Source organism: Motacilla alba, chromosome 2 (genome assembly GCF_015832195.1).
Source record: "Motacilla alba alba isolate MOTALB_02 chromosome 2, Motacilla_alba_V1.0_pri, whole genome shotgun sequence".
Taxonomy (NCBI): domain Eukaryota; kingdom Metazoa; phylum Chordata; class Aves; order Passeriformes; family Motacillidae; genus Motacilla; species Motacilla alba.
This window is the reverse complement of record NC_052017.1, coordinates 416,225-430,692: the sequence shown is the minus strand read 5'-3', so window position 1 is coordinate 430,692 and position 14,468 is coordinate 416,225. Positions and strand designations below refer to the sequence as shown.

At 57.9% G+C, this 14,468-nt stretch overlaps 1 protein-coding gene across 2 annotated transcripts in view; it reads left to right on the top strand.

The window, feature by feature from the left end:
* Positions 1-1,289: 1,289 nt before the first annotated feature.
* LOC119698278 (SREBF chaperone) overlaps positions 1,290-14,468 on the top strand; it is a 59,410-nt gene continuing 46,231 nt past the window's right edge. The window contains exon 1 of one of the 2 annotated variants that reach the window (XM_038130011.1): positions 1,290-1,465. The gene's annotated coding sequence lies outside the window, so the exon portion shown is untranslated. Of the gene's footprint in view, positions 1,493-14,468 lie in introns of both variants that reach the window. The other variant, XM_038130010.1, reaches the window with a different exon arrangement.

Sequence of the window (14,468 nt, the reverse complement as noted above, 5' to 3'; positions counted from 1 at the left end):
TTGGCCACCGGGACACGCTGGGGCAGCCGCGCGGAGCCAAGGCCACCGGCACGGCCGAGGCCTCGCCCTGGAGCTGACGCTGCGGGAGGGCAGCTGCAGAGTGGATGTCAGGAATGGTGCCATCGGTGGCAGGACAGCACGGCCTTGCCCGGGGTCAGCCACCAGCTGCGTGCTCAGGGCCGCTGCCACGGCGGCGTTTGTGTGCCAGCCAGGGCTTAGGCAACGCTGGGACTTGGCTGGGACTCGGCCCGAGGGCTCAGCTGAGAACTTGGGCTCAGAACTTGGCTGGGACTTGGCCTGAGGGCTCAGCTCTGGGGTGGGACTTGGCCTGAGGGCTCAGCTCTCCCTTGGCCTCGGAGGGAGCTGCAAGCAGGGGGGGGTCCCAGCACGGCTGGGGCTGGTGCTCAGGGGTGCAGCCCCCTGGGAGAAGGGGATGTGTCACATTGGGAAAACCGCAGGCAGCAGGGAGTGTTGGTAAGCGTCAGAGTCCGGCAGCTGCGAGAAGGGCCCTGGAGAGGCTGTTCTGAGGCTGCTCAGCCCCGGGGATGGAGATGAAGGAGCAGGGCATGTGTTTTGCACCATGGCAGCACCGTGCTGGCAGGAGAGCAGGGGCATTGCTGGGGGAGAAGGAAAGACCCCTTCGGGCTCTGCTTGCTCCTTCCCGGGGCGTGTGCCCAGTGCTGTTCTCGGGAATCGGAGTCACCTCTGTGCCCTGCACCGAGCCAGGGCTCCCGGTGCAAGGCCCTCCCTTCCACCGTGCTCTGCCCCGGGATGCTCCGGGGCTCCTCGTGCCCGATCCCCGCCGCCAGCTCCTCCGGTCCCTCCGGGCATACTCGGGACTCGCAGCGCCTGACCCGCACACTCCCGGCTGCACGGGCCGGCTCCGCTCTCCCCCGAAGCCCAGCGCGGCCGGAGCCCGGTTCTGCTCGCACGGTGCCGTCCGCTGCAGGGCCCGTTCCCGATCCCGATCCCGATCCCGGCGCTGCCGCAGCCGCCCTGTCCCCGCTCCACGTGCTCCCGCCGCCTCCCCGCCGCTTCCGGGGGCGTGGCCAGAGGGACAGGGGCGTGGCCGGCGAAAGAGGGGTGTGAATCGGGGCGTGATTATGCAAATCAAGGCATATCTTGCGTGCTGTGGGCGTGGCCATGCAAATAAAGCCCAATTTGGGGACTAACAGCTCTCGGGTGGGCGTGGCCGGAGGGGCGTGGGCGTGGCCGCGCCGACGGCGGGGGGTGTGGCCGGCGTGCGGCGCTGCGCGCGCGCGGTCGGGGCCCGGCGGCAGCGGGGGGAGGGCGGGAGGGGGTGGGAGAAACCGGGCCGGGAACGGGCGGAAAGGCTCGGGATCAACGCGGGTTTGCCGCTAAGAGAGCCCACACCATCCTGCGCTGAAAAAAACAACCAGGCCGGAAAACCCCCCCCGGCCACGAAGCGCCAGAGCCGCGGCTGCTGGGAGGTCAAAGGGCGGAGGTGAGGAAGGAGCCGCTTCCCGGTGAGGTGAGGAGCGGGGCGGGCGGGGGCCGCGCCATCGGCCCTGCGGATGTCCCCTCGGCACCCTGCCCTGCCGCGGCACCCTGCCCTGCCGCAGTTTCCCCTCATGGGGGGCCCGAGCGCCTTCCCCCCCGCACCCCGGCCTGCCCTGCCGCCCCCGCACCCCCCCCCCCTTGAATTTGGGTAAAATCTGTGCGGGGAGCGCTGCGAGCGGGCGGTGCTCGCTGCGGGGTTGTTGGTGCCGCCAGGGCTCCGTGCCGGGGCTCTCTGGGGACTGCGCTCCGTGCTGCCCTGCCCGTCCCGCGGGATCGCCACCATCGCCTGCCCGCCCGGGAACGTGGGAATATGCGGGAATCCACGGGGATGCGGGAGCTCTGGGGCGTCAGAGGTGCCCCAAGAGTGAGGAGGCAGAGAGGAGAGCAGGGCTTGATCGCCTCTGCTGCAGGATCAGGAGAGTGGTTTAGGGAAAGGATTACAGGGATGGAACAGGTAAAGGGAACGGTGGGACAGGGGGTGAAATACCCCATGGGTTTGTGCAGGTCACTGAGCCCTCCGGAACCGCTCAGTGTGCTGCTCTGGGCTTTAGGGAGAGGATTACAGGGATGGAATATGTACAGGGAATGAAATACCCCATGGGTTTGTGCAGGTCACTGAACCCTCCGGAACCGCTCAGGTTTGCTGCCCTGGGCTTTAGGGAGAGGATTACAGGGATGGAATATGTACAGGGAACGGTGGGACAGGGGGTGAAATACCCCATGGGTTTGTGCAGGTCACTGAGCCCTCCAGGACCACTCAGGTTTGCTGCCCTGGGCTTTAGGGAAAGGATTGTAGGAATGGAACAGGTAAAGGGAACGGTGGGACAGGGAATGAAATACCCCATGGGTTTGTGCAGGTCCCTGAGCCCTCCGGAACCAGAGGGCTCTGCTGCCCTGGGTCTCTGGGGACCTGGCTCTGTGCTCACTCAGTTATCCCGTCCCCTGAATCACGAACTCTGGGATTTGCTCAGAGTTTAGGAGTTGACTTCCTCGTGTGAGTCCGAATGAACATCTTTAGGTTATCTTTAACCTAAGGAGCGAGGCGCTTTGGGAGTGCCGAGGCAGTTGTGGGGCTGTGTTTGGGAGAATCCCGAGGAAAGCGCTCCGGAACGATTCTGGCCTGAGTGCCAGAATTTCCTGAATGCAGCATCCACGTGTTGTTCCGGGTTGTTGGAAGGCAAACCGAGTTTCTTTTCATTCAATGGGCAGAGATGAGGCGTGAGCTCCCTCTCTGTGAAACCAGAGCTGGGAGGGCAGGACTAGGGTGGTAAATTTGGGATTACACGAGCTCTTGTGTAATGCAGAAAGGAGATTAGCTGGCTGGGACTGGGGAGAGAGGAAAACACCCCGGGATGTTCCCTCAACGTGTGACACAGCTCTGTGTTTCCAGGTACAACTTGCCATGGCTCATTTTTCCAATCAGGATTTAGCTGTAGCATCCCAAAAGAGCCCTGAACAATCAGGGTTTGTCTCAGGAGCATTAAAATAGTATTTTAAGTGTCAGAATCCGGTGATGAATGAATTAGTCAGGCTCTCACTGAGTTACTCAACACTGTTTTCAGTCGGGGGGTTGCTGGGCCGGTGTGGCGTCAGAGCTTGGATCTTTATGCACCAAAAACTCCCTTTTTTTCCCCTCTCTGATGAGAATTTAAAAAGTAGAACAGGTACAGCTCGAGGAACAAAAATAGCGTTACCTGCCTGCAGTGGAAGGTAGTCGGTGAGGAGCAGCAGCAGAGCCCTTGCAGCAGCTCCTGGGATTCCTGGGAATCCCTTCCAGGCCAGGCAGCTGCAGGCACCCCCCTTTCCTTCCTCCCCTTCCCCGGGAGACTCCAGGAGCTCTGGGGGACTGGGGGCACAGTCCCTGTGCTGGGCAGCACGGGGGCACCGCTGGCACTCGTGGGACAGGGAGGAGGGGTGGAAGCAGCTTTCCTTGGCTCTGATATCCGTGGTTCTAATTCCTTTGAATCCCCTTCTCCCCCTGGGGCAGTGCATTCGAGGGTGAGGATGACAAGCTGAAGGAACTGGGCAGTTCTGGTGGTGCTGATCCCATGTCTGGGAGTGTTGCTGCTCACACCCAGGACAGGCAGGAACAGGGAGCTGAGGGTGGCTGTCCTGGAGGGAACCTCTTCATTCGTGTCCTCAGGTGAAGACCCAGCCCAAGGGCTCAGAACAGCCTTGGCCTTTGGCATAACTGGCAAAAAGTGAACTTCTCCTCCCAGGAAAAGGGTGATTTCAGCTGGAGCGAGAGCGTGGTGGGCAGTGGAGAGGGGAGCAGGATTGCAGTTCTTAAATCTGAACGAATCGTGTGTGCAGCATTGTGATGAAGGAATAATAGTTGGTTTGTTTACGAGGGACAATGTCCGAGTCAGACTTCGGGACTTGCTGCCTCACAGAGGAGTTTTGGGGTCGTTTCTCCATCTGGAAGAAAGAGTGCAGTGATTTCCTGAGCCTGGCTTCCCGACTGGTGGCGATTGGGAAGGAAAATGTTTACTTGTGTGTGCTGCTGGGGATGCCCCGTGTCCCTGCTCGGGGCTGGCAGCCCTGGCAGCTGGCATGCTCAGCCTTGCCCTGCTGTGACCCAGAACCTGTGGAAACCAATCCCAGGCAGGTGCATCACCTTACAGGTGCTGTGTCCCTCTGGGGGCCCTTTGCAAGCCCCAGATCTGGGAGTGCAGGCTCCTGAGCCGTGGAGACTGTCCTGACCTGAGCTTTGGGGTTATTTCTGAGGGAGCCATGCAGGGGAACATGCTCGGGGTTATGTCTACATTCTTGCTTTTTATTTCATGGAGTAATGGTCAGAACTGTGGGGTTTGTCTCCCTTTTGTCATCCTGCACATCCTGCCTGTGAGGGGATCCCTGGCAATGCCGTGACTGACTCCAGAATTCCAGGGGCAGGGTGGAAACACGTCTGGGTCTGTGTGGGATGGGAGCGTGTTCCCCAGAGAGCCAAGGGCACGCTTCTGGTTTCCTGCCAAATCCACGGGCTGTGGAAACCCTTCGCTTAACAGGAGCCCCCCTGGTGCTGCACCCCAGCCCTCGCTCTGGAATGGAGCTCTTGGTTTGTGTTTCCACACCGTGCTTTTCAGGGGAATGATAGAGTTTAAGGATAAACTCTGTTTGACCAGCTCTAGTTACAGAAAGTCAGGAAACCCCTGCCAGTGATGGCTGCACTTTGCTGCAGGTGCTCAGCAGATATTTCTGAGGGGTTCTTGGAGGGATTTCCTTCTGGGAGGCAAATGGACCCTGTATGGGCTGTGGGTTTGGAAAATGCAGAGTTCTGCTCAAAGGGTTTACAGGGATGTGGTTTACCTGGGAAGGGTTTTGGGGAGCTGCTGTCTGCTCCTGGGGCTGCAGCAGGGACAGCAGGGCTGGGAAAGGAGCTCCAGGTCCTTCCCTGGACAATGTTTGTGGATGTGGTTTACCTGGGAAGGGTTTTGGGGAGCTGCTGTCTGCTCCTGGCACAGCAGGGCTGGGAAAGGAGCTCCAGGTCCTTCCCTGGACAATGTTTGCCCATCTGGGCACCCCTGAGGGTGTTACTGTCCGCTTTAACTGTCCCTGCCCTGTCAGACTGGGGGTGAAGCATCTCTGGTGGCACATCCCTTAAGAAGAGCTGCAGAGAAGGAGCAGGTCAGGTATTCAGTTTAGAGTTTGTCTGTTTCAGAAATAAACACCGAACCATGCAGGCAGAATGGGTTTGTCTGCATTAAACAGGCTGGCTTGGGTTTTATTCCCTAATATTGATCATGAACCACAGGTGCTGATTTCTGCTCTGAAATAGAGTTTGAGCCGGGAAATTGTCCTCGGCAGGGAGAGGAGCCCCAGCCCTCGAGAAGGGAGCAGGGAAGGAGCTGTGCTCAGCCAGATCCTGGTTTGCTGAGGTGGGAGATAGCTGAGGAAAAGTGCATCTCCACTGGGAATCCACCTTGGGATGGTGAATGGCTCCGAGTGCTCCCCGGGCAAGCTTTGCCTCACAAAAGCAGAGCTGGAGCTGGGCAGGAGCCCTTGAAGTGCTGATTTTATCTTCAGCACTCCTGCAGTCAGGGTGATTCAAACCCAGGGGTGTTGCCATTCCTCCTTTGAAGAGCAGCAGGGCCACAAAGGGAGGATTAAGGTAAAATCAAACCTGTCAGAGGGCAGCGGGGACACTCATTGTTCTGGGAACGTCCTCATGGCAAGAGGTGGTAAAGGAAAGAGCAGAGAGGAACACTTGGTGTGTGGCACCCCCAGAACTGGAGTGTTAGCACCTCTTGACTCTCGGTGAGCAACTGGTGGCAGTGGCAGGCTACAGAAAGGAAGAGCAGCTTCACAGGCTGTCGTTTCAGGGAGGGATTTCTGTCTGTGTGCTCAAAGCACTGACTAAAAAAGACCCGAAAGCTTTAGGAGGAGTCTTGGAGACATGGAAAGTCAGTGATGTTTCTGAAGCCTGCAGGAGAGCCAGCAGCTGGTGTGGGTGGGAGTGGGACCAGAATGGGGAGTGGTGCTCGTCCCAAAATCCTGCAGCAGGTGGGAAGGGGGTGAAAAGCACCAGGTGAGCCTCAGGAGTGCGGAAGGGCCGTGCTGCTGTGCCACAGCACTCCTCGGCAAGGTGAGCTCGCTCTTTCCAGGATGAGAAACAGGGCTGTTTCCAGCCACGGATCCTCAGGGGTTTGATTTTTACCCAAAGAAGAGTCTTGAGCAGGTGCCTTTGAAACAAACGAGCCTAAGAAGGTGCCAGTCTGTGACGGACAAAATGCTGGTGAAATGAACGAGTTCAGAGCAGCAGTAACAGCCTTGGTGATGGCCTGGGGGCTCTCTCACCACTGAGGGGGCTCTGGGGGGGGCTCTCTCACCACTGAGAGGGGCTCTGGGGGTTCACTCACCACTGAGAGGGGCTCTGGGGGGGCTCAGTCACCACTGAGGGGCTCTGGGGGCTCGCTCACCACTGAAGTGGCAGACCAGACCGTGCACATTCAAGCTGTAAATGCCATCAAGCAGGCGAGGGCTGCACGTGTGGCTCGGGAGTGAGAAATGGGTTCGGGCCATTAAACATGGCCTGGAATGGGGCTGTGGGGAGGAAGGACACTGGGGAGGTTGGGATTCAAGGGAAAATAGCCACCCGCAGGCACGAGGATAATTGATGAGGTGTAATCCCTAATTAAAGGAAGCTGGTAACCTCCTGTGTGTGTGGGAAGGTGAAGGTTGGAGAGTGGAAATCGCTGGTGGGAGCAGTGGGACTCCGGGGGCTTCTCCAGCTCAGCAATCCCACGGCTCCACATCCCCCTGCTGGGGCTGGCTGTGCCCACGGGGAGCAGAAAGGGTTAAACAGCAGGAGGGGCCCAGGGGAGCCAAAGCCAAACCCTGTGTGACACCTCTAGACATTTCTGGGACTGCTGGAGAGCCCCCAGAGCCACTGCAGCCCTGTGTCCGTGTGCCTGTCACTACTCTGGGATGGCCTGGGCTGTGTACAGAGCCCCCAGAGCCACTGCAGCCCTGTGTCCCTGTGTCCCTGTGCCTGTCACTGCTCTGGGATGGCCTGGGCTCTGTACAGAGCTCCCAGAGCCACTGCAGCCCTGTGTCCCTGTGTCCCTGTGCCTGTCACTGCTCTGGGATGGCCTGGGCTGTGTACAGAGCCTCCAGAGCCACTGTGTCCCTGTGTCCCTGTGCCCCTGTGCCTGTCACTGCTCTGGGATGGCCTGGGCTGTGTACAGAGCTCCCAGAGCCACTGTGTCCCTGTGTCCCTGTGTCCCTGCTGTCCCTGTGCCTGTCACTGCTCTGGGATGGCCTGGGCAGTGTACAGAGCCCCCAGAGCCACTGCAGCCCTGTGTCCCTGTGCCTGTCACTGCTCTGGGATGGCCTGGGCTCTGTACAGAGCCCCCAGAGCCACTGCAGCCCTGTGTCCCTGTGCCCCTGTGCCTGTCACTGCTCTGGGATGGCCTGGGCTCTGTACAGAGCTCCCAGAGCCACTGTGTCCCTGTGTCCCTGCTGTCCCTGTGCCTGTCACTGCTCTGGGTTGTCTGGGCTGTGTACAGAGCTCCCAGAGCCACTGCAGCCCTGTGTCCCTGTGTCCCTGTGCCTGTCACTGCTCTGGGATGGCCTGGGCTCTGTACAGAGCCCCCAGAGCCACTGTGTCCCTGTGTCCCTGCTGTCCCTGTGCCTGTCACTGCTCTGGGATGGCCTGGGCTCTGTACAGAGCTCCCAGAGCCACTGTGTCCCTGTGTCCCTGCTGTCCCTGTGCCTGTCACTGCTCTGGGTTGTCTGGGCTGTGTACAGAGCCCCCAGAGCCACTGCAGCCCTGTGTCCCTGTGCCTGTCACTGCTCTGGGATGGCCTGGGCTGTGTACAGAGCCCCCAGAGCCACTGCAGCCCTGCTGTCCCTGCTGTCCCTGTGCCTGTCACTGCTCTGGGATGGCCTGGGCTCTGTACAGAGCTCCCAGAGCCACTGCAGCCCTGTGTCCCTGCTGTCCCTGTGCCTGTCACTGCTCTGGGGTGTCTGGGCTGTGTACAGGGCCCCCAGAGCCACTGCAGCCCTGCTGTCCCTGCTGTCCCCGTGCCTGTCCCTGCTCTGGGGTGGCCTGGGCAGTGTACAGAGTCCCCAGAGCCACTGCAGCCCTGCTGTCCCTGCTGTCCCCGTGCCTGTCCCTGCTCTGGGGTGGCCTGGGCAGTGTACAGAGCCCCCAGAGCCACTGCAGCCCTGCTGTCCCTGCTGTCCCTGCTGTCCCCGTGCCTGTCCCTGCTCTGGGGTGGCCTGGGCAGTGTACAGAGTCCCCAGAGCCACTGCAGCCCTGCTGTCCCTGCTGTCCCTGCTGTCCCCGTGCCTGTCCCTGCTCTGGGGTGTCTGGGCTGAGTGTCCCTGCCCATGGCTGGGGCAGTGGGAGGGGGCTGTCCCTGCTGGCAGGATGAGGAGTGCTGTGTCCTTCGGGGTGGCCTCCCCTGGTGCCTGGGGAGCTGTCAGGGCTGTGCCCAAGGGCTCAGCTGCAGTTTGTGTCCTTCAGGGGCTTTGCTGGGGACTGGGGGTGGCCTGGGCCCTTTGGTGCTTGTCCGTAGCATGGGCAGTGCTGGGAGCCTCAGGATGGCACAGAGCAGACCCAGTTACCGTGCCATCAATGGCACAGGACCCGAAAATCATGGCTTGGCTTGGGCAGGGCCTTAAAGCCCATCTGGTTCCATTCCCTGCCGTGGGCAGGGACACCTTCCACTGTCCCAGCCCTGTCCAGCCTGGCCTTGGATAATCCAGGGCTTGAGCAGCCACAGCTTCTTCTCTTCCAGGGCCTCTCCACCCTCACAGGAGCAATTCCTAATTCCCAAAATCCCATCCAGCCCTGCCCTCTGGCAGTGGGAGCCATTCCCTGGGTCCTGTCCCTCCATCCCTTATCCCCAGTCCCTCTCCTGGAGGCCCAGCCCAGCTGAGGGGATCCAAACACCCACAGCAGTGTCAACACCCCAGGATGGTTTGGGTTGGATTGGAGGGACCTCAGAGCCCACCCAGTGCCACCCCTGCCATGGCAGGGACACCTGCCACTGTCCCAGGCTGCTCCAAGCCCTGTCCAGCCTGGCCTTGGGCACTGCCAGGGATCCAGGGGCAGCCACAGCTGCTCTGGGAATTCCATCCCAGCCAGGAATTCCTCATTCCCGGGATCCCATCCATCCTGCCCTCTGGCAGTGGGAGCCACTCCCTGTGTCCTGTCCCTCCATCCCTTGTCCCCAGTCCCTCTCCAGCTCTCCTGGAGCCCCTTCAGGCCCTGCCAGGGGCTCTGAGCTCTCCCTGGAGCTTCTCCTCTCCAGGGGAACATTCCCAGCTCTCCAGCCTGGCTCCAGAGCACAGGGGCTCCAGCCCTCTCTCCTGAACTCCCTCCGGCAGCTCCAGGTCCTGCTGTTGGACCCCAAGACTTTGCACAAGTCCAGGCAGACGATCCAGAAGCACTTTGCCTATTTTGTACTCCAAACACGAGGCTTGGGCTGGGATGTTGACCCTGGTCTGGTGGAGAGGATTAGAAAAGAGTATGAGTAGAATTACTCCCTGTAGCAGAAAGGGAAGAGCACTGCAGGGCTGTGCTGGACAGGCTGTTTGCCCGGGCTCCAGCCTGTGTAAAGGACTGATGGGGTCCTGGGGACCGTGCCTGGCCCCGGGCTGGGCTGGGGGCCAGCAGAGGGAGAGGTGGCCCTGCTCAGCCGGGCTTGCTGGGGATGCTCCCCGCTGTAACTGCTCGGGCTGTTGCATCAGGCTCTGGTATTTTTAGGAGAAAGTGATTCCCCAGCCACTCGTGGAGCGGCTGCATGGATAAACAAAGAGGAGGAGATTATTCCAAAGGGATCACGTGGATGCTTTGTGTCAGGGTTTGCCAGGGCAGGCTCCCTGTGCCTCCTCAGCGTGGCCAGGAGCGCACCAAGGGCAGGTGGGGACACTGGCCAGCCAGGGGCTGTGTCCCAGGGGCTCCCGGAGCTGGGGACCCTGCCTGTGCTCTGCAGTGCCTGGTGGCTCTCTGCTGGCTGCGTCACCCCTGGGACAGGGACAGCGTCCTGGGGACAGGATTTCCCTGGCTTAGCTGGGGTTTATTCTGAGCTGCTGCCCTGGAGTTGGTTTGATGCACGCAGGGAATTGCACACAGAGTGATCCCTGACCTTCCTGTCAAATGGCTGCAGCTGGAGGAGCCTTCCCAGGCTGCTCTCTGTCTTTGGGCATCCCTGAGCTCCCCTGTCCCTCGTGGGATGAGGAGGGGGAGCAGGAGTGCTCAGTGCTGTGTGAGGATGGATTTACATCCCGATTCCATTCCATTCCTAACACACAATTTCCTGTTTCCTGTCACGCCTTCAGGGAACTGAGGATGGGCATCCCAGCATGGTGTTTTCCCTGGGAGCATCACATCCCTTTTGCTGGAACCGGGTGATCGTTCAGGTTCCCTCCTGCCCAAACCATTCTGGGATTCTGTGCCTGTGGAGGGGATCGTTCACCATCTGCAGCCTTCCCTGCATCCACTAGGCGGGTGACCTGGTCGTAAAAGGTGACCAGGTTGGTTAAACATGACCCACCCCTCCTAAAGCCGTGCTGGCTGGGTCTGAGACCCTGGCCATCCTGTAAATTCCGTGTGATGGCACTTAATATAAACTGTTCCATTATTTTGCCAGGTACATTCCCAACTGTGCAGGGCTGGCAAGAGCTGTGGTGGAGAAGAAGGGCTTGGGAAATGTTCCCTTGTGTTGGGAAGCTCTGTTCTTCTCTGTTCCCTTGTGTTGGGAAGCTCTGTGCAAGGGAGCTTCCCTTGGCTGGATGCAGCCAGAGGAGGGAACTTTGAAATCGTGTTTTTTCTAAATTTGGCTATTTTCTCTTTTTGTCACAAACCCCAAACTTCTGTGCTTCGTGGCTCCGATGTGGAACATCCTACCCTGTCTCATCATCCACGGCAACAAGTTGTTGTCTGGTGCTGTTGGGAGTATTTTGGGAAGGAAGAAAGGATAGAAACCAGAAAGGATAGAAACCACATTCAGTGAATGACTTCCAAAGCAGGAGTGAACTGAGCTTCTTCTCTTGTGGCAGAAAAGTTTAAAGATGTCCTGAAAACCGTTTTGGAAACTGATTCTGAATGTCAGCCCCTGTTTTGGGAGCAGATAACTTTATCTGACATGTGGAGATTACTGAAGTGTTCTCTTTAAATCTTCGTTGTTGTTGCTACTCCAGCTTTTCAAGGGATGCTAATAATATATAACATGAGTGAAATGCCACTTACAAAATGGGGTCTGTTCCAGACAACCTCTGAATTCTTAAACTCAAACCATAAATTAATGTTGCACGGGGAGGAAAACAGGCAAAAAGAAGTGGGGCAAAACTGACAAAGTAAAATGGTGAAATGAATTAAGTTTGCACATTTTGGGGATTGAAATCTGGCTCGAAAACTCGTGCCAGATTTCCAGCCCTGTTGTAGCCACAGAGCTGGAGTGGAGGGAGAGGACTCAGGCTGTCGTTTTCTACCTTTTGAATATGGAGAGTGCCCCTTCTGTGAAGGACAATCCGCTGAGGACTGGAGGCTGTTCCGAGCCTTGTTCTGTCAGCAGCGCTGGGATTAACCCCTTGCAGCCTGCCCGGGGTTAGTGCAGGGCTGGGATTTTCCCATAGGAAGTGCTCTGTTCCTCGTGACCTCCTGTCCTCTGGCAGCACAAAGCCCCTCATTCTTCCCATGGGAATGCCAGGGGAGAGCAGGACCTCGGTGTTAGAGCCCATTGTGCAGCTTTTCTCTGAAGGAGCTTGTCTGGAGCCAGGCTCTTGTTTTCCCACCTCTGAAGTCCCGAGGAATGTTCCCTGGCCCCTGCTGAGGAGAGCGGGGCTGGGTTCTGAGCTCTGTGCCTCTCTCCTTTGTGGCCGCTGGGGTTTGGGGGCTCCCGTGGCTCTCGGAGCAGTGGGTGATCACTCAGCATCAGGGGAGCCCTGAGCCACCTCCAGGGCCCCACAGAGGGCAAGAAAGCCCAGCTGCTCCTCTGGGCTGTGAGCAGCGCAGGGTCTGCTTTCTGCACCTGCGGGGCAGCTGAGATTCCCTCATTGGGGTGTCTGTGCTGCTGATCTGGGCGCTGCTGTGGGGTCACGCTGGGGAGGGCTGGGAGCTGTTTGAGCCCAGGGAGCAGCGGGGTTCTGATGGCTCCTGTGCTCTGTGTGGGGAGCCCAGGATGGGGGAAACACCTGTAACCCCTCCCTGTGCTACGGGAGACCTGGAGCCTCCCTTCCTGGCTCACTGGGTGTTTTCTGAGAGCCCCGTGGCAGGGAGGAATGATGGATCTGACTCCATGTTCTTGAAGGCTGATTCATTATTTTATGGTGCTAGAGGATATTAAAGAATACTGAACTGAACCATACTAAAGAATAGAGAAAGGATACAGACAGAAGGCTGAAAGATACTTGTGAAAACTCACAACTCCTCCCAGAGTCCCGGCACAGCCTGACCCTGACTGGCCATTGAGTCAAAACAGTTCACGTGAAACCAATGAAACAATCTCCAACCACATTCCAAAGCAGCCAAACACAGCAGAAGCAAACCAGATAATATTGTTTTCCTTTTTCCCTGAGGCTTCTCAGCTTCCCAGGAGAAGAATCCTGGGCGAGAGGTTTTTCCAGGAAACGTGACGGTGACAGCTCAGGGTCTGAGCTGGAGCCCAGGTGAGATGTGTCAGTCACAGCAGGAATCTGAGGTGCTCTGGCGTCAGTCCTGCTGCTCGCACGTGTTCGGGGCAGCTCTGAAGGCAGGAGGCTCTCTGGTCCCCAGGAGCCTGTGTGGCATTGATGGCTTTGTGGGTGCAGGGCAGTGCCTGCAGCCCCGGGAGGGGGAATTACTGCTGCTGGTCCTTGGCCCACCTGGCCCTTGGGTGTGTGAGCTGTTGCAACAGCACAGACCAACCCAGCGACCTTCATCAACCCTCATTTTTAGTAAATCCTTCCTTCCCATTCCTTCCTCCCTGTCCTTCCCCAAACACAGCCTTGGCAGGAAAACTCCCCCAGTCCCCCCTGCCCCGGGGCTGCTGCATCTGCAGAGCAGGTGTGGACAGCCAGGTCAGCCCCTGGGTGTGTGGGTCCTGCTGGGATGCCCGAAGAGGGGTGAGGAGGGGCAGAAGGACCACGTTGGGTCTGTTCCTGCTTTGCCAAGCTCGGGGCTGTGAAGGGAAAATGCTGGGTTAAAATCCCCAGTGGAGGTTCGGGTGTGGGCAGCATGATGGAGTGAGTTGCTGAATGTATTGAAGTGCAGGAAAAGTACCATGGAATGGGATTTCTTTGGGATTCTTCCTTCTCTTTCCCCCCTGCAGGCTTCACTGGCTCAGCTGAGTGTTTTTATTAGGCTAGTGCTGAGGCCTGCTTCCGGAGCATTTTGTGGGAAACTGAGGAGTTGAGTGTGCCTAAAGCCCCAGGTGACTGTGTGCTAGAAAAGGGAAGGTTTTTACCTTTGTTAGCTTATCCTCAGCTCACAGTGGGCTCTGCTGGGTTTCCCTGCCCTTGGTGTCCAGGGAGGCTCCTGGGAAGGCTGGAAAGCCTTTCAGACAGAAATGTGAAGAATTTGGAACGTGTAACTATTGTTGAGTGAGATAAAAGCCTCTGGCTGGGGAAAAGTAACAAGTTTGAGTTGTTTTTCCTGCAAAGGGAAGTTGTGCATTTCTTCCTTCTGCTGGTCAGCCTGGTTTTGGTAAGAGTGCAGGACACAGGAGCCAGGTGGGGTCGGGCTGTGCTCCAGGGAACAGGGACAGGAGCAGAGGGAACGGCCTCAGGCTGGGCCAGGGCAGCTCAGGGTGGATTTTGGGGAAATCCCTTCACTCAAGAGAGGTTCAGTGTTGGCAGGGGCTGCCTGGGGCAGTGCTGAGTCCCCATCCCTGGAGGTGTCCCTGGAGGTGGCACTCAGTGCTCTGGGCTGGGGACAGGGGGGGAGTGGGGCACAGGGTGGACTCAGTGGCCTTGGAGGGCTGTGTGGTTTTCAGGGCAGCTAGGATGAGGGAAGAGATGTGAAATCTTGACTCCGTGTTTCAGAAGGCTGGTTTATTATATTATGATATAGGTTATATTAAAAATGCTAAACTAAAACTGTACTAAAAAATCATCAAAAACCAAAACAAGAATAAAATAAATAACAAAGTCTTATAACTCCTAAAAAAATCTGATTCAGCTGCATCCTTGATTGGTTATTAAATAAAAACACCTAACGTGGACCAATCAAAGAAGCACCTGTTACATTCTGCAGTAACAAATAATAATTGTTCACATTGTATCCCTGAAGCCTTTCAGCTTCTCAAGAAAAGAAAATCCTAACAAAAGGATTTCCATAAAATATCATAACTACAGAGGGATTTTCCAGGCTCGCTGATCTGGGATTCTGTGCTGTGTCCTGAGGTGAGCCAGAAATGTCACCTGTGGGGCTGCAAGGTGGGCACACCCCGCTGCCCTCGTGCTCCCAGGCTGACTTTGTCTTGGATTTGCAGTCATGCAAGAGGCAGGAAATTCTCCTT